This window comes from Rhinoderma darwinii, chromosome 3 (assembly GCF_050947455.1).
Source record: "Rhinoderma darwinii isolate aRhiDar2 chromosome 3, aRhiDar2.hap1, whole genome shotgun sequence".
NCBI lineage: Eukaryota > Metazoa > Chordata > Amphibia > Anura > Rhinodermatidae > Rhinoderma > Rhinoderma darwinii.
Window position 1 is genome coordinate 415,207,776 of NC_134689.1, and position 18,570 is coordinate 415,226,345.

General features: G+C 37.1%; 5 non-coding genes across 5 annotated transcripts; all 5 read left to right on the forward strand.

Annotated features, from left to right (window-relative positions):
- The first annotated feature begins 1,461 nt into the window (after positions 1 to 1,461).
- Positions 1,462 to 1,533, forward strand: TRNAQ-CUG (transfer RNA glutamine (anticodon CUG)). Its single transcript has one exon. It is a non-coding gene; the product is annotated as a tRNA-Gln (tRNA).
- Positions 1,534 to 2,799: 1,266 nt separating this feature from the next.
- On the forward strand, positions 2,800 to 2,871 carry TRNAQ-CUG (transfer RNA glutamine (anticodon CUG)). Its single transcript has one exon. It is a non-coding gene; the product is annotated as a tRNA-Gln (tRNA).
- Positions 2,872 to 4,095: 1,224 nt separating this feature from the next.
- Positions 4,096 to 4,167, forward strand: TRNAQ-CUG (transfer RNA glutamine (anticodon CUG)). The gene has a single exon. It is a non-coding gene; the product is annotated as a tRNA-Gln (tRNA).
- Positions 4,168 to 7,529: 3,362 nt separating this feature from the next.
- On the forward strand, positions 7,530 to 7,601 carry TRNAQ-CUG (transfer RNA glutamine (anticodon CUG)). The gene has a single exon. It is a non-coding gene; the product is annotated as a tRNA-Gln (tRNA).
- Positions 7,602 to 10,280: 2,679 nt separating this feature from the next.
- On the forward strand, positions 10,281 to 10,352 carry TRNAQ-CUG (transfer RNA glutamine (anticodon CUG)). The gene has a single exon. It is a non-coding gene; the product is annotated as a tRNA-Gln (tRNA).
- The last annotated feature ends 8,218 nt before the right edge of the window (positions 10,353 to 18,570 follow it).

Consider the following 18,570-nt stretch of genomic DNA (forward strand, 5'->3'; position numbering starts at 1 on the left):
TGTGGGAGGTCGATTTTGAATGATAGCCGACGTGTTATTGTAATTACACGTACTGCCTGTTTAGTAGAAATATCCAAACTGCACTCTATTGTCAAGGGTTCCATGGTGTAATGGTTAGCACTCTGAATCCTGCAATCCGAGTTCGACTCTCGGTGGGACCTTGCCACAGTATAATTCCTTCTGAGTGTAATCCTTTTTCAATGAGGTATTGTATTGATAGTGAGTGTTGTACGCCATAAACACGATTTAACAACAAAAAAAATTTGATAATATTCTCTCGTAGAGATAATTAAACCAATGTAATTGAGGGCATATAAAATTAACAAATTTAAAGAGTCTTTTTATGGCATGTAATGCAAACACTGGCTCTACTTCCAGCTCGTAGGGTGTTCAGTACAGACAGACCTTGGAAATTAGTATTATCCACATTGTAGATTATCCAAATGGAATCTCATTTACAGTCTTATTGCCTTGGCAGTAGCTGCCTGACACTGGTTACAACAGTTAAGTTTTCAGTCAACTGAAATTCATAATTTCATTTCCCAGTTTTTTCCCATTGAGTTGTTAAGAGTATTTTCCCTTTCCAAATACAGGGTTCAAGCTTTTGTTATATAACCGCAATAGAAAATAATTGTACATCTTGGTGATCATGCAGGCACAGAAGCTATGCCCTCTTGATTATTGTGGGAGGTCGATTTTGAATGATAGCCGACCTGTTATTGTAATTACACGTACTGCCTGTTTAGTAGAAATATCCAAACTGCACTCTATTGGCAAGGGTTCCATGGTGTAATGGTTAGCACTCTGAATCCAGCAATCCGAGTTCAACTCTCGGTGGGACCCTGCAACAGTTTAATTCCTTCTGAGTGTAATCCTTTTTCAATGAGGTATTGTATTGATAGTTATTGTTGTACGCCATAAACACGATTTAACAACAAAGAAAAATGTGATAATATTCTCTCGTAGAGATAAGTAAACCAATGTAATTGAGGGCATATAAAATTAACACATTTAAAGAGTCTTTTTATGGCATGTAATGCAAACACTGGCTCTACTTCCAGCTCGTAGTGTGTTCAGTACAGACAGACCTTGGAAATTAGTATTATCCACATTGTAGATTATCCAAATGGAAACTAATTTACAGTCTTTTTGCCTTGGCAGTAGCTGCCTGACACTGGTTACAACAGTTAAGTTTTCAGTCAACTGAAATTCATAATTTCATTTCTCAGTTTTTTCCCATTGAGTTGTTAATAGTATTTTCCCTTTCCAAATGCAGGGTTCTAGCTTTTGTTATATAACCGCAATAGAAAATAATTGTACATCTTGGTGATCATGCAGGCACAGAAGCTATGCCCTCTTGATTATTGTGGGAGGTCGATTTTGAATGATAGCCGACGTGTTATTGTAATTACACGTACTGCCTGTTTAGTAGACATATCCAAACTGCACTCTATTGTCAATGGTTCCATGGTGTAAAGGTTAGCACTCTGGACTCTGAATCCAGCAATCCGAGTTCAACTCTCGGTGGGACCTTGCCACAGTTTAATTCATTCTGAGTGTAATCCTTTTTTAATGAGGTATTGTATTGATAGTGATTGTTGTACGCCATAAACACGATTTAACAACAAAAAAAATGTGATAATATTCTCTCGTAGAGATAATTAAACCAATGTAATTGAGGGCATATAAAATTAACAAATTTAAAGAGTCTTTTTATGGAATGTAATGCAAACACTGGCTCTACTTCCAGCTCATAGTGTGTTCAGTACAGACAGACCTTGGAAATTAGTATTATCCACATTGTAGATTATCCAAATGGAAACGAATTTACAGTCTTTTTGCCTTGGCAGTAGCTGCCTGATACTGGTTACAACAGTTAAGTTTTCAGTCAACTGAAATTCATAATTTCATTTCCCAGTTTTTTCCCATTGAGTTGTTAAGAGTATTTTCCCTTTCCAAATGCAGGGTTCTAGCTTTTGTTATATAACCGCAATAGAAAATAATTGTACATCTTGGTGATCATGCAGGCACAGAAGCTATGCCCTCTTGATTATTGTGGGAGGTCGATTTTGAATGATAGCCGACCTGTTATTGTAATTACACGTACTGCCTGTTTAGTAGAAATATCCAAACTGCACTCTATTGTCAAGGGTTCCATGGTGTAATGGTTAGCACTCTGGACTCTGAATACAGCAATCCGAGTTCAACTCTCGGTGGGACCTTGCCACAGTTTACTTCCTTCTGAGTGTTATCCTTTTTCAATGAGGTATTGTATTGATAGTGATTGTTGTACGCCATAAACACGATTTAACACAAAACAAATGTGATAATATTCTCTCGTAGAGATAATTAAAGAGTCTTTTTATGGCATGTAATGCAAACACTGGCTCTACTTCCAGCTCGTAGTGTGTTCAGTACAGACAGACCTTGGAAATTAGTATTATCCACATTGTAGATTATCCAAATGGAAACTAATTTACAGTCTTTTTGCCTTGGCAGTAGCTGCCTGACACTGGTTACAACAGTTACGTTTTCAGTCAACTGAAATTCATAATTTCATTTCCCAGTTTTTTCCCATTGAGTTGTTAATAGTATTTTCCCTTTCCAAATGCAGGGTTCTAGCTTTTGTTATATAACCGCAATAGAAAATAATTGTACATCTTGGTGATCATGCAGGCACAGAAGCTATGCCCTCTTGATTATTGTGGGAGGTCGATTTTGAATGATAGCCGACCTGTTATTGTAATTACACGTACTGCCTGTTTAGTAGAAATATCCAAACTTCACTCTATTGTCAAGGGTTCCATGGTGTAATGGTTAGCACTCTGGACTCTGAATCCAGCAATCCAAGTTCAACCCTCGGTGGGACCTTGCTACAGTTTAATTCCTTCTGAGTGTAATCCTTTTTCAATGAGGTATTGTATTGATAGTAATTGTTGTACGCCATAAACACGATTTAACAACAAAAAAAATGTGATAATATTCTCTCGTAGAGATAATTAAACCAATGTAATTGAGGGCATTTAAAATTAACAAATTTAAAGAGTCTTTTTATGGCATGTAATGCAAACACTGGCTCTACTTCCAGCTCGTAGTGTGTTCAGTACAGACAGACCTTGGAAATTAGTATTATCCACATTGTAGATTATCCAAATGGAAACTAATTTACAGTCTTTTTGCCTTGGCAGTAGCTGCCTGACACTGGTTACAACAGTTAAGTTTTCAGTCAACTGAAATTCATAATTTCATTTCCCAGTTTTTTCCCATTGAGTTGTTAAGAGTATTTTCCCTTTCCAAATGCAGGGTTCTAGCTTTTGTTATATAACCGCAATAGAAAATAATTGTACATCTTGGTGATCATGCAGGCACAGAAGCTATGCCCTCTTGATTATTGTGGGAGGTCGATTTTGAATGATAGCCGACATGTTATTGTAATTACACGTACTGCCTGTTTAGTAGAAATATCCAAACTGCACTCTATTGTCAAGTTTAATTCCTTCTGAGTGTAATCCTTTTTCAATGAGGTATTGTATTGATAGTGATTGTTGTACGCCATAAACACGATTTAACAGCAAAAACAAGTGATAATATTCTCTCGTAGAGATAATAAAACCAATGTAATTGAGGGCATATAAAATTAACAAATTGAAAGAGTCTTTTTATGGCATGTAATGCAAACACTGGCTCTACTCAAGCTCGTAGGGTGTTCAGTACAGACAGACCTTGGAAATTAGTATTATCCACATTGTAGATTATCCAAATGGAAACTAATTTACAGTCTTTTTGCCTTGGCAGTAGCTGCCTGACACTGGTTACAACAGTTAAGTTTTCAGTCAACTGAAATTCATAATTTCATTTCCCAGTTTTTTCCCATTGAGTTGTTAATAGTATTTTCCCTTTCCAAATGCAGGGTTCTAGCTTTTGTTATATAACCGCAATAGAAAATAATTGTACATCTTGGTGATCATGCAGGCACAGAAGCTATGCCCTCTTGATTATTGCGGGAGGTCGATTTTGAATGATAGCCGACCTGTTATTGAAATTACACGTACTGCCTGTTTAGTAGAAATATCCAAACTGCACTCTATCGTCAAGGGTTCCATGGTGTAATGGTTAGCACTCTGGACTCTGAATCTAGCAATCCGAGTTCAACTCTCGGTGGGACCTTGCCACAGTTTAATTCCTTCTGAGTTTAATCCTTTTTCAATGAGGTATTGTATTGATAGTGATTGTTGTACGCCATAAACACGATTTAACAACAAACAAAATGTGATAATATTCTCTCGTGGAGATAATTAAACCAATGTAATTGAGGGCATATAAAATTAACAAATTTAAAGAGTCTTTTTATGGCATGTAATGCAAACACTGGCTCTACTTCTAGCTCGTAGTGTGTTCAGTACAGACAGACCTTGGAAATTAGTATTATCCACATTGTAGATTATCCAAATGGAAACTAATTTACAGTCTTTTTGCCTTGGCAGTAGCTGCTTGACACTGGTTACAACAGTTCAGTTTTCAGTCAACTGAAATTCATAATTTCATTTCCCAGTTTTTTCCCATTGAGTTGTTAATAGTATTTTCCCTTTCCAAATGCAGGGTTCTAGCTTTTGTTATATAACCGCAATAGAAAATAATTGTACATCTTGGTGATCATGCAGGCACAGAAGCTATGCCCTCTTGATTATTGTGGGATGTCGATTTTGAATGATAGCCGACCTGTTATTGTAATTACACACACTGCCTGTTTAGTAGAAATATCCAAACTGCACTCTATTGTCAAGGGTTCCATGGTGTAATGGACTCTGGACTCTGAATCCCGCAATCCGAGTTCAACTCTGGGTGGGACCTTTCCACAGTTTAATTCCTTCTGAGTGTAATCCTTTTTCAATGAGGTATTGTATTGATAGTGATTGTTGTACGCCATAAACACGATTTATCAACAAAAAAAATGTGATAATATTCTCTCGTAGAGATAATTAAACCAATGTAATTGAGGGCATATAAAATTAACAAATTTAAAGAGTTTTTTTATGGCATGTAATGCAAACACTGGCTCTACTTCCAGCTCGTAGTGTGTTCAGTACAGACAGACCTTGGAAATTAGTATTATCCACATTGTAGATTATCCAAATGGAAACTAATTTACAGTCTTTTTGCCTTGGCAGTAGCTGCCTGACACTGGTTACAACAGTTAAGTTTTCAGTCAACTGAAATTCATAATTTCATTTCCCAGTTTTTTCCCATTGGGTTGTTAATAGTATTTTCCCTTTCCAAATGCAGGGTTCTAGCTTTTGTTATATAACCGCAATAGAAAATAATTGTACATCTTGGTGATCATGCAGGCACAGAAGCTATGCCCTCTTGATTATTGTGGGAGGTCGACTTTGATTGATAGCCGACCCTTTATTGTAATTACACGTACTGCCTGTTTAGTAGAAATATCCAAACCTCCCTCTATTGTCAAGGGTTCCATGGTGTAATGGTTAGCACTCTGAACTCTGAATCCAGCAATCCGAGATTAACTCTCGGTGGGACCTTGCCACAGTTTACTTCCTTCAGAGTGTAATCCTTTTTCAATGAGGTATTGTATTGATAGTGATTGTTGTACGCCATAAACACGATTTAACAACAAAAAAATGTGATAATATGCTCTCGTAGAGATAATAAAACCAATGTAATTGAGGGCATATAAAATTAACAAATTTAAAGAGTCATTTTATGGCATGTAATGCAAACACTGGCTTTACTTCCAGCTCGTAGGGTGTTCAGTACAGACAGACCTTGGAAATTAGTATTATCCACATTGTAGATTATCCAAATGGAAACTAATTTACAGTCTTTTTGCCTTGGCAGTAGCTGCCTGACACTGGTTACAACAGTTAAGTTTTCAGTCAACTGAAATTCATAATTTCATTTACCAGTTTTTTCCCATTGAGTTGTTAAGAGTATTTTCCCTTTCCAAATGCAGGGTTCTAGCTTTTGTTATATAACCGCAATAGAAAATAATTGTACATCTTGGTGATCATGCAGGCACAGAAGCTATGCCCTCTTGATTATTGTGGGAGGTCGATTTTGAATGATAGCCGACCTGTTATTGTAATTACACGTACTGCCTGTTTAGTAGAAATATCCAAACTGCCCTCTATTGTCAAGGGTTCCATGGTGTAATGGTTAGCACTCTGAACTCTGAATCCAGCAATCCGAGATTAACTCTCGGCGGGACCTTGCCACAGTTTACTTCCTTCTGACTGTAATCCTTTTTCAATGAGGTATTGTATTGATAGTGATTGTTGTACGCCATAAACACGATTTAACAACAAACAAAATGTGATAATATCCTATCGTAGAGATAATTAAACCAATGTAATTGAGGGCATATAAAATTAACAAATTTAAAGAGTCTTTTTATGGCATGTAATGCAAACACTGGCTCTACTTCCAGCTCGTAGTGTGTTCAGTACAGACAGACCTTGGAAATTAGTATTATCCACATTGTAGATTATCCAAATGGAAACTAATTTACAGTCTTTTTGCCTTGGCAGTAGCTGCCTGACACTGGTTACAACAGTTAAGTTTTCAGTCAACTGAAATTCATAATTTCATTTCTCAGTTTTTTCCCATTGAGTTGTTAATAGTATTTTCCCTTTCCAAATGCAGGGTTCTAGCTTTTGTTATATAACCGCAATAGAAAATAATTGTACATCTTGGTGATCATGCAGGCACAGAAGCTATGCCCTCTTGATTATTGTGGGAGGTCGATTTTGAATGATAGCCGACCTGTTATTGTAATTACACGTACTGCCTGTTTAGTAGAAATATCCAAACTGCACTCTATTGTCAAGGGTTCCATGGTGTAATGGACTCTGGACTCTGAATCCAGCGTTCCGAGTTCAACTCTTGGAGGGACCTTGCCACAGTTTAATTCCTTCTGAGTGTAATCCTTTTTCAATGAGGTATTGTATTTATAGTGATTGTTGTACGCCATAAACACGATTTAACAACAAAAATAATGTGATAATATTCTCTCGTAGAGATAATTTAACTAATGTAATTGAGGGCATATAAAATTAACAAATTTAAAGAGTCTTTTTATGGCATGTAATGCAAACACTGGCTCTACTTCCAGCTCGTAGTGTGTTCAGTACAGACAGACCTTGGAAATTAGTATTATCCACATTGTAGATTATCCAAATGGAAACCAATTTACAGTCTTTTTGCCTTGGCAGTAGCTGCCTGACACTGGTTACAACAGTTAAGTTTTCAGTCAACTGAAATTCATAATTTCATTTCCCAGTTTTTTCCCATTGAGTTGTTAATAGTATTTTCCCTTTCCAAATGCAGGGTTCTAGCTTTTGTTATATAACCGCAATAGAAAATAATTGTACATCTTGGTGATCATGCAGGCACAGAAGCTATGCCCTCTTGATTATTGTGGGAGGTCGATTTTGAATGATAGCCGACCTGTTATTGTAATTACACGTACTGCCTGTTTAGTAGAAATATCCAAACTGCACTCTATTGTTAAGGGTTCCATGGTGTAATGGTTAGCACTCTGGACTCTGTATCCAGCAATCCGAGTTCAACTCTCGGTGGGACCTTGCCACAGTTTAATTCCTTCTGAGTGTAATCCTTTTTCAATGAGGTATTGAATTGATAGTGATTGTTGTACGCCATAAACACGATTTAACAACAAAAAAAATGTGATAATATTCTCTCGTAGAGATAATTAAACTAATGTAATTGAGGGCATATAAAATTAACAGATTTAAAGAGTCTTTTTATGGCATGTAATGCAAACACTGGCTCTACTTCCAGCTCGTAGTGTGTTCAGTACAGACAGACCTTGTAAATTAGTATTATCCACATTGTAGATTATCCAAATGGAAACTAATTTACAGTCTTGTTGCCTTGGCAGTAGCTGCCTGACACTGGTTACTACCGTTAAGTTTTCAGTCAACTGAAATTCATAATTTCATTTCTCAGTTTTTTCCCATTGAGTTGTTAATAGTATTTTCCCTTTCCAAATGCAGGGTTCTAGCTTTTGTTATATAACCGCAATAGAAAATAATTGTACATCTTGGTGATCATGCAGGCACAGAAGCTATGCCCTCTTGATTATTGTGGGAGGTCGATTTTGAATGATAGCCGACCTGTTATTGTAATTACACGTACTGCCTGTTTAGTAGAAATATCCAAACTGCCCTCTATTGTCAAGGGTTCCATGGTGTAATGGTTAGCACTCTGAACTCTGAATCCAGCAATCCGAGATTAACTCTCGGTGGGACCTTGCCACAGTTTAATTCCTTCTGAGTGTAATCCTTTTTCAATGAGGTATTGAATTGATAGTGATTGTTGTACGCCATAAACACGATTTAACAACAAAAAAAATGTGATAATATTCTCTCGTAGAGATAATTAAACTAATGTAATTGAGGGCATATAAAATTAACAGATTTAAAGAGTCTTTTTATGGCATGTAATGCAAACACTGGCTCTACTTCCAGCTCGTAGTGTGTTCAGTACAGACAGACCTTGTAAATTAGTATTATCCACATTGTAGATTATCCAAATGGAAACTAATTTACAGTCTTGTTGCCTTGGCAGTAGCTGCCTGACACTGGTTACTACCGTTAAGTTTTCAGTCAACTGAAATTCATAATTTCATTTCTCAGTTTTTTCCCATTGAGTTGTTAATAGTATTTTCCCTTTCCAAATGCAGGGTTCTAGCTTTTGTTATATAACCGCAATAGAAAATAATTGTACATCTTGGTGATCATGCAGGCACAGAAGCTATGCCCTCTTGATTATTGTGGGAGGTCGATTTTGAATGATAGCCGACCTGTTATTGTAATTACACGTACTGCCTGTTTAGTAGAAATATCCAAACTGCCCTCTATTGTCAAGGGTTCCATGGTGTAATGGTTAGCACTCTGAACTCTGAATCCAGCAATCCGAGATTAACTCTCGGCGGGACCTTGCCACAGTTTACTTCCTTCTGAGTGTAATCCTTTTTCAATGAGGTATTGTATTGATAGTGATTGTTGTACGCCATAAACACGATTTAACAACAAACAAAATGTGATAATATCCTCTCGTAGAGATAATTAAACCAATGTAATTGAGGGCATATAAAATTAACAAATTTAAAGAGTCTTTTTATGGCATGTAATGCAAACACTGGCTCTACTTCCAGCTCGTAGTGTGTTAAGTACAGACAGACCTTGGAAATTAGTATTATCCACATTGTAGATTATCCAAATGGAAACTAATTTACAGTCTTTTTGCCTTGGCAGTAGCTGCCTGACACTGGTTACAACAGTTAAGTTTTCAGTCAACTGAAATTCATAATTTCATTTCTCAGTTTTTTCCCATTGAGTTGTTAATAGTATTTTCCCTTTCCAAATGCAGGGTTCTAGCTTTTGTTATATAACCGCAATAGAAAATAATTGTACATCTTGGTGATCATGCAGGCACAGAAGCTATGCCCTCTTGATTATTGTGGGAGGTCGATTTTGAATGATAGCCGACCTGTTATTGTAATTACACGTACTGCCTGTTTAGTAGAAATATCCAAACTGCACTCTATTGTCAAGGGTTCCATGGTGTAATGGACTCTGGACTCTGAATCCAGCGATCCGAGTTCAACTCTCGGAGGGACCTTGCCACAGTTTAATTCCTTCTGAGTGTAATCCTTTTTCAATGAGGTATTGTATTTATAGTGATTGTTGTACGCCATAAACACGATTTAACAACAAAAATAATGTGATAATATTCTCTCGTAGAGATAATTTAACTAATGTAATTGAGGGCATATAAAATTAACAAATTTAAAGAGTCTTTTTATGGCATGTAATGCAAACACTGGCTCTACTTCCAGCTCGTAGTGTGTTCAGTACAGACAGACCTTGGAAATTAGTATTATCCACATTGTAGATTATCCAAATGGAAACCAATTTACAGTCTTTTTGCCTTGGCAGTAGCTGCCTGACACTGGTTACAACAGTTAAGTTTTCAGTCAACTGAAATTCATAATTTCATTTCCCAGTTTTTTCCCATTGAGTTGTTAATAGTATTTTCCCTTTCCAAATGCAGGGTTCTAGCTTTTGTTATATAACCGCAATAGAAAATAATTGTACATCTTGGTGATCATGCAGGCACAGAAGCTATGCCCTCTTGATTATTGTGGGAGGTCGATTTTGAATGATAGCCGACCTGTTATTGTAATTACACGTACTGCCTGTTTAGTAGAAATATCCAAACTGCATTCTATTGTTAAGGGTTCCATGGTGTAATGGTTAGCACTCTGGACTCTGTATCCAGCAATCCGAGTTCAACTCTCGGTGGGACCTTGCCACAGTTTAATTCCTTCTGAGTGTAATCCTTTTTCAATGAGGTATTGTATTGATAGTGATTGTTGTACGCCATAAACACGATTTAACAACAAAAAAAATGTGATAATATTCTCTCGTAGAGATAATTAAACTAATGTAATTGAGGGCATATAAAATTAACAAATTTAAAGAGTCTTTTTATGGCATGTAATGCAAACACTGGCTCTACTTCCAGCTCGTAGTGTGTTCAGTACAGACAGACCTTGGAAATTAGTATTATCCACATTGTAGATTATCCAAATGGAAACTAATTTACAGTCTTTTTGCCTTGGCAGTAGCTGCCTGACACTGGTTACAACAGTTAAGTTTTCAGTCAACTGAAATTCATAATTTCATTTCTCAGTTTTTTCCCATTGAGTTGTTAATAGTATTTTCCCTTTCCAAATGCAGGGTTCTAGCTTTTGTTATATAACCGCAATAGAAAATAATTGTACATCTTGGTGATCATGCAGGCACAGAAGCTATGCCCTCTTGATTATTGTGGGAGGTCGACTTTGATTGATAGCCGACCCTTTATTGTAATTACACGTACTGCCTGTTTAGTAGAAATATCCAAACCTCACTCTATTGTCAAGGGTTCCATGGTGTAATGGTTAGCACTCTGGACTTTGAATCCAGCAATCCGAGATTAACTCTCGGTGGGACCTTGCCACAGTTTACTTCCTTCTGAGTGTAGTACCTTTTCAATGAGGTATTGTATTGATAGTGCTTGTTGTACGCCATAAACACGATTTAGCAACACAAATTTTTTTTATAATATTCTCTCGTAGAGATAATTAAACGAATGGAATTGAGGGCATATAAAATCAACAAATTTAAAGGGTCTTTTTATGGCATGTAATGCAAACACTGGCTCTACTTCCAGCTCGTAGGGTGTTCAGTACAGACAGACCTTGGAAATTAGTATGATCCACATTGTAGAATATCCAAATGGAAACTAATTTACAGTCTTTTTGGCTTGGCAGTAGCTGCCTGACACTGGTTACTACCGTCAACTTTTCAGTCAACTGAAATTCATAAATTTATTTCCCAGTTTTTTCCCATTGAGTTGGTAATAGTATTTTCCCTTTCTAAATGCAGGGTTCTAGCTTTTGTTATATAACCGCAATAGAAAATAATTGTACATCTTGGTGATCATGCAGGCACAGAAGCTATGCCCTCTTGATTATTGTGGGAGGTCGACTTTGATTGATAGCCGACCCTTTATTGTAATTACACGTACTGCCTGTTTAGTAGAAATATCCAAACCTCACTCTATTGTCAAGGGTTCCATGGTGTAATGGTTAGCACTCTGGACTTTGAATCCAGCAATCCGAGATTAACTCTCGGTGGGACCTTGCCACAGTTTACTTCCTTCTGAGTGTAGTACCTTTTCAATGAGGTATTGTATTGATAGTGCTTGTTGTACGCCATTAACACGATTTAGCAACACAAATGTTTTTTTATAATATTCTCTTGTAGAGATAATTAAACGAATGGAATTGAGGGCATATAAAATCAACAAATTTAAAGGGTCTTTTTATGGCATGTAATGCAAACACTGGCTCCACTTCCAGCTCGTAGGGTGTTCAGTACAGACAGACCTTGGAAATTAGTATGATCCACATTGTAGATTATCCAAATGGAAACTAATTTACAGTCTTTCTGCCTTGGCAGTAGCTGCCTGACACTGGTTACTACCGTCAACTTTTCAGTCAACTGAAATTCATAAATTTATTTCCCAGTTTTTTCCCATTGAGTTGGTAATAGTATTTTCCCTTTCTAAATGCAGGGTTCTAGCTTTTGTTATATAACCGCAATAGAAAATAATTGTACATCTTGGTGATCATGCAGGCACAGAAGTTATGCCCTCTTGATTATTGTGGGAGGTCGACTTTGATTGATAGCCGACCCTTTATTGTAATTACACGTACTGCCTGTTTAGTAGAAATATCCAAACCTCCCTCTATTGTCAAGGGTTCCATGGTGTAATGGTTAGCACTCTGGACTTTGAATCCAGCAATCCGAGATTAACTCTCGGTGGGACCTTGCCACAGTTTACTTCCTTCTGAGTGTAGTACCTTTTCAATGAGGTATTGTATTGATAGTGCTTGTTGTACGCCATTAACACGATTTAGCAACACAAATGTTTTTTTATAATATTCTCTTGTAGAGATAATTAAACCAATGTAATTGAGGGCTTATAAAATCAACAAATTTAAAGGGTCTTTTTATGGCACGTAATGCAAACACTGGCTCCACTTCCAGCTCGTAGGGTGTTCAGTACAGACAGACCTTGGATATTAGTATGATCCACATTGTAGATTATCCAAATGGAAACTAATTTACAGTCTTTTTGCCTTGGCAGTAGCTGCCTGACACTGGTTACTACCCTTAACTTTTCAGTCAACTGAAATTCATAAATTTATTTCCCAGTTTTTTCTAATTGAGTTGGTAATAGTATTTTCCCTTTCTAAATGCAGGGTTCTAGCTTTTGTTATATAACCGCAATAGAAAATAATTGTACATCTTGGTGATCATGCAGGCACAGAAGCTATGCCCTCTTGATTATTGTGGGAGGTCGACTTTGATTGATAGCCGACCCTTTATTGTAATTACACGTACTGCCTGTTTAGTAGAAATATCCAAACCTCCCTCTATTGTCAAGGGTTCCATGGTGTAATGTTTAGCACTCTGGACTTTGAATCCAGCAATCCGAGTTCACCTCTCGGTGGTACCTTGCCACAGTTTACTTCCTTCTGAGTGTAGTAACTTTTCAATGAGTATTGTATTGATAGTGCTTGTTGTATGCCATAAACACGATTTAGCAACACAAATGTTTTTTTATAATATTCTCTCGTAGAGATAATTAAACGAATGGAATTGAGGGCATATAAACTCAAAAAATTTAAAGGGTCTTTTTATGGCATGTAATGCAAACACTGGCTCCACTTCCAGCTCGTAGGGTGTTCAGTACAGACAGACCTTGGAAATTAGTATGATCCACATTGTAGAATATCCAAATGGAAACTAATTTACAGTCTTTTTGGCTTGGCAGTAGCTGCCTGACACTGGTTACTACCCTTAACTTTTCAGTCAACTGAAATTCATAAATTAATTTCCCAGTTTTTTCCCATTGAGTTGTTAATAGTATTTTCCCTTTCTAAATGCAGGGTTCTAGCTTTTGTTATATAACCGCAATAGAAAATAATTGTACATCTTGGTGATCATGCAGGCACAGAAGCTATGCCCTCTTGATTATTGTGGGAGGTCGACTTTGATTGATAGCCGACCCTTTATTGTAATTACACGTACTGCCTGTTTAGTAGAAATATCCAAACCTCACTCTATTGTCAAGGGTTCCATGGTGTAATGGTTAGCACTCTGGACTTTGAATCCAGCAATCCGAGATTAACTCTCGGTGGGACCTTGCCACAGTTTACTTCCTTCTGAGTGTAGTACCTTTTCAATGAGGTATTGTATTGATAGTGCTTGTTGTACGCCATTAACACGATTTAGCAACACAAATGTTTTTTTATAATATTCTCTTGTAGAGATAATTAAACGAATGGAATTGAGGGCATATAAAATCAACAAATTTAAAGGGTCTTTTTATGGCATGTAATGCAAACACTGGCTCCACTTCCAGCTCGTAGGGTGTTCAGTACAGACAGACCTTGGAAATTAGTATGATCCACATTGTAGATTATCCAAATGGAAACTAATTTACAGTCTTTCTGCCTTGGCAGTAGCTGCCTGACACTGGTTACTACCGTCAACTTTTCAGTCAACTGAAATTCATAAATTTATTTCCCAGTTTTTTCCCATTGAGTTGGTAATAGTATTTTCCCTTTCTAAATGCAGGGTTCTAGCTTTTGTTATATAACCGCAATAGAAAATAATTGTACATCTTGGTGATCATGCAGGCACAGAAGTTATGCCCTCTTGATTATTGTGGGAGGTCGACTTTGATTGATAGCCGACCCTTTATTGTAATTACACGTACTGCCTGTTTAGTAGAAATATCCAAACCTCCCTCTATTGTCAAGGGTTCCATGGTGTAATGGTTAGCACTCTGGACTTTGAATCCAGCAATCCGAGATTAACTCTCGGTGGGACCTTGCCACAGTTTACTTCCTTCTGAGTGTAGTACCTTTTCAATGAGGTATTGTATTGATAGTGCTTGTTGTACGCCATTAACACGATTTAGCAACACAAATGTTTTTTTATAATATTCTCTTGTAGAGATAATTAAACCAATGTAATTGAGGGCTTATAAAATCAACAAATTTAAAGGGTCTTTTTATGGCACGTAATGCAAACACTGGCTCCACTTCCAGCTCGTAGGGTGTTCAGTACAGACAGACCTTGGATATTAGTATGATCCACATTGTAGATTATCCAAATGGAAACTAATTTACAGTCTTTTTGCCTTGGCAGTAGCTGCCTGACACTGGTTACTACCCTTAACTTTTCAGTCAACTGAAATTCATAAATTTATTTCCCAGTTTTTTCTAATTGAGTTGGTAATAGTATTTTCCCTTTCTAAATGCAGGGTTCTAGCTTTTGTTATATAACCGCAATAGAAAATAATTGTACATCTTGGTGATCATGCAGGCACAGAAGCTATGCCCTCTTGATTATTGTGGGAGGTCGACTTTGATTGATAGCCGACCCTTTATTGTAATTACACGTACTGCCTGTTTAGTAGAAATATCCAAACCTCCCTCTATTGTCAAGGGTTCCATGGTGTAATGTTTAGCACTCTGGACTTTGAATCCAGCAATCCGAGTTCACCTCTCGGTGGTACCTTGCCACAGTTTACTTCCTTCTGAGTGTAGTAACTTTTCAATGAGTATTGTATTGATAGTGCTTGTTGTATGCCATAAACACGATTTAGCAACACAAATGTTTTTTTATAATATTCTCTCGTAGAGATAATTAAACGAATGGAATTGAGGGCATATAAACTCAAAAAATTTAAAGGGTCTTTTTATGGCATGTAATGCAAACACTGGCTCCACTTCCAGCTCGTAGGGTGTTCAGTACAGACAGACCTTGGAAATTAGTATGATCCACATTGTAGAATATCCAAATGGAAACTAATTTACAGTCTTTTTGGCTTGGCAGTAGCTGCCTGACACTGGTTACTACCCTTAACTTTTCAGTCAACTGAAATTCATAAATTAATTTCCCAGTTTTTTCCCATTGAGTTGTTAATAGTATTTTCCCTTTCTAAATGCAGGGTTCTAGCTTTTGTTATATAACCGCAATAGAAAATAATTGTACATCTTGGTGATCATGCAGGCACAGAAGCTATGCCCTCTTGATTATTGTGGGAGGTCGACTTTGATTGATAGCCGACCCTTTATTGTAATTACACGTACTGCCTGTTTAGTAGAAATATCCAAACCTCACTCTATTGTCAAGGGTTCCATGGTGTAATGGTTAGCACTCTGGACTTTGAATCCAGCAATCCGAGATTAACTCTCGGTGGGACCTTGCCACAGTTTACTTCCTTCTGAGTGTAGTACCTTTTCAATGAGGTATTGTATTGATAGTGCTTGTTGTACGCCATTAACACGATTTAGCAACACAAATGTTTTTTTATAATATTCTCTTGTAGAGATAATTAAACCAATGTAATTGAGGGCTTATAAAATCAACAAATTTAAAGGGTCTTTTTATGGCACGTAATGCAAACACTGGCTCCACTTCCAGCTCGTAGGGTGTTCAGTACAGACAGACCTTGGATATTAGTATGATCCACATTGTAGATTATCCAAATGGAAACTAATTTACAGTCTTTTTGCCTTGGCAGTAGCTGCCTGACACTGGTTACTACCCTTAACTTTTCAGTCAACTGAAATTCATAAATTAATTTCCCAGTTTTTTCTAATTGAGTTGGTAATAGTATTTTCCCTTTCTAAATGCAGGGTTCTAGCTTTTGTTATATAACCGCAATAGAAAATAATTGTACATCTTGGTGATCATGCAGGCACAGAAGCTATGCCCTCTTGATTATTGTGGGAGGTTGACTTTGATTGATAGCCGACCCTTTATTGTAATTACACGTACTGCCTGTTTAGTAGAAATATCCAAACCTCCCTCTATTGTCAAGGGTTCCATGGTGTAATGTTTAGCACTCTGGACTTTGAATCCAGCAATCCGAGTTCACCTCTCGGTGGTACCTTGCCACAGTTTACTTCCTTCTGAGTGTAGTACCTTTTCAATGAGTATTGTATTGATAGTGCTTGTTGTATGCCATAAACACGATTTAGCAACACAAATGTTTTTTATAATATTCTCTCGTAGAGATAATTAAACGAATGGAATTGAGGGCATATAAACTCAAAAAATGTAAAGGGTCTTTTTATGGCATGTAATGCAAACACTGGCTCCACTTCCAGCTCGTAGGGTGTTCAGTACAGACAGACCTTGGAAATTAGTATGATCCACATTGTAGATTATCCAAATGGAAACTAATTTACAGTCTTTTTGCCTTGGCAGTAGCTGCCTGACACTGGTTACTACAGTTAACTTTTCAGTCAACTGAAATTCATAACTTCATTTCCCAGTTTTTTCCCATTGAGTTGGTAATAGTATTTTCCCTTTCTAAATGCAGGGATCTAGCTTTTGTTATATAACCGCAATAGAAAATAATTGTACATCTTGGTGATCATGCAGGCACAGAATCTATGCCCTATTGATTATTGTGGGAGGTCGACTTTGATTGTTAGCCGACCCTTTATTGTAATTACACGTACTGCCTGTTTAGTAGAAATATCCAAACCTCACTCTATTGTCAAGGGTTCCATGGTGTAATGGTTACCACTCTGGACTTTGAATCCAGCGATCTGAGTTCAACTCTCGGTGGGACATTGCCACAGTTTACTTCCTTCTGAGTGTAGTACCTTTTCAATGAGGTATTGTATTGATAGTGCTTGTTGTACGCCATAAACACGATTTAGCAACACAAATTTTTTTTATAATATTCTCTCGTAGAGATAATTAAACGAATGGAATTGAGGGCATATAAAATCAACAAATTTAAAGGGTCTTTTTATGGCATGTAATGCAAACACTGGCTCTACTTCCAGCTCGTAGGGTGTTCAGTACAGACAGACCTTGGAAATTAGTATGATCCACATTGTAGAATATCCAAATGGAAACTAATTTACAGTCTTTTTGGCTTGGCAGTAGCTGCCTGACACTGGTTACTACCGTCAACTTTTCAGTCAACTGAAATTCATAAATTTATTTCCCAGTTTTTTCCATTGAGTTGGTAATAGTATTTTCCCTTTCTAAATGCAGGGTTCTAGCTTTTGTTATATAACCGCAATAGAAAATAATTGTACATCTTGGTGATCATGCAGGCACAGAAGCTATGCCCTCTTGATTATTGTGGGAGGTCGACTTTGATTGATAGCCGACCCTTTATTGTAATTACACGTACTGCCTGTTTAGTAGAAATATCCAAACCTCACTCTATTGTCAAGGGTTCCATGGTGTAATGGTTAGCACTCTGGACTTTGAATCCAGCAATCTGAGATTAACTCTCGGTGGGACCTTGCCACAGTTTACTTCCTTCTGAGTGTAGTACCTTTTCAATGAGGTATTGTATTGATAGTGCTTGTTGTACGCCATTAACACGATTTAGCAACACAAATGTTTTTTTATAATATTCTCTTGTAGAGATAATTAAACGAATGGAATTGAGGGCATATAAAATCAACAAATTTAAAGGGTCTTTTTATGGCATGTAATGCAAACACTGGCTCCACTTCCAGCTCGTAGGGTGTTCAGTACAGACAGACCTTGGAAATTAGTATGATCCACATTGTAGATTATCCAAATGGAAACTAATTTACAGTCTTTCTGCCTTGGCAGTAGCTGCCTGACACTGATTACTACCGTAAACTTTTCAGTCAACTGAAATTCATAAATTTATTTCCCAGTTTTTTCCCATTGAGTTGGTAATAGTATTTTCCCTTTCTAAATGCAGGGTTCTAGCTTTTGTTATATAACCGCAATAGAAAATAATTGTACATCTTGGTGATCATGCAGGCACAGAAGTTATGCCCTCTTGATTATTGTGGGAGGTCGACTTTGATTGATAGCCGACCCTTTATTGTAATTACACGTACTGCCTGTTTAGTAGAAATATCCAAACCTCCCTCTATTGTCAAGGCTTCCA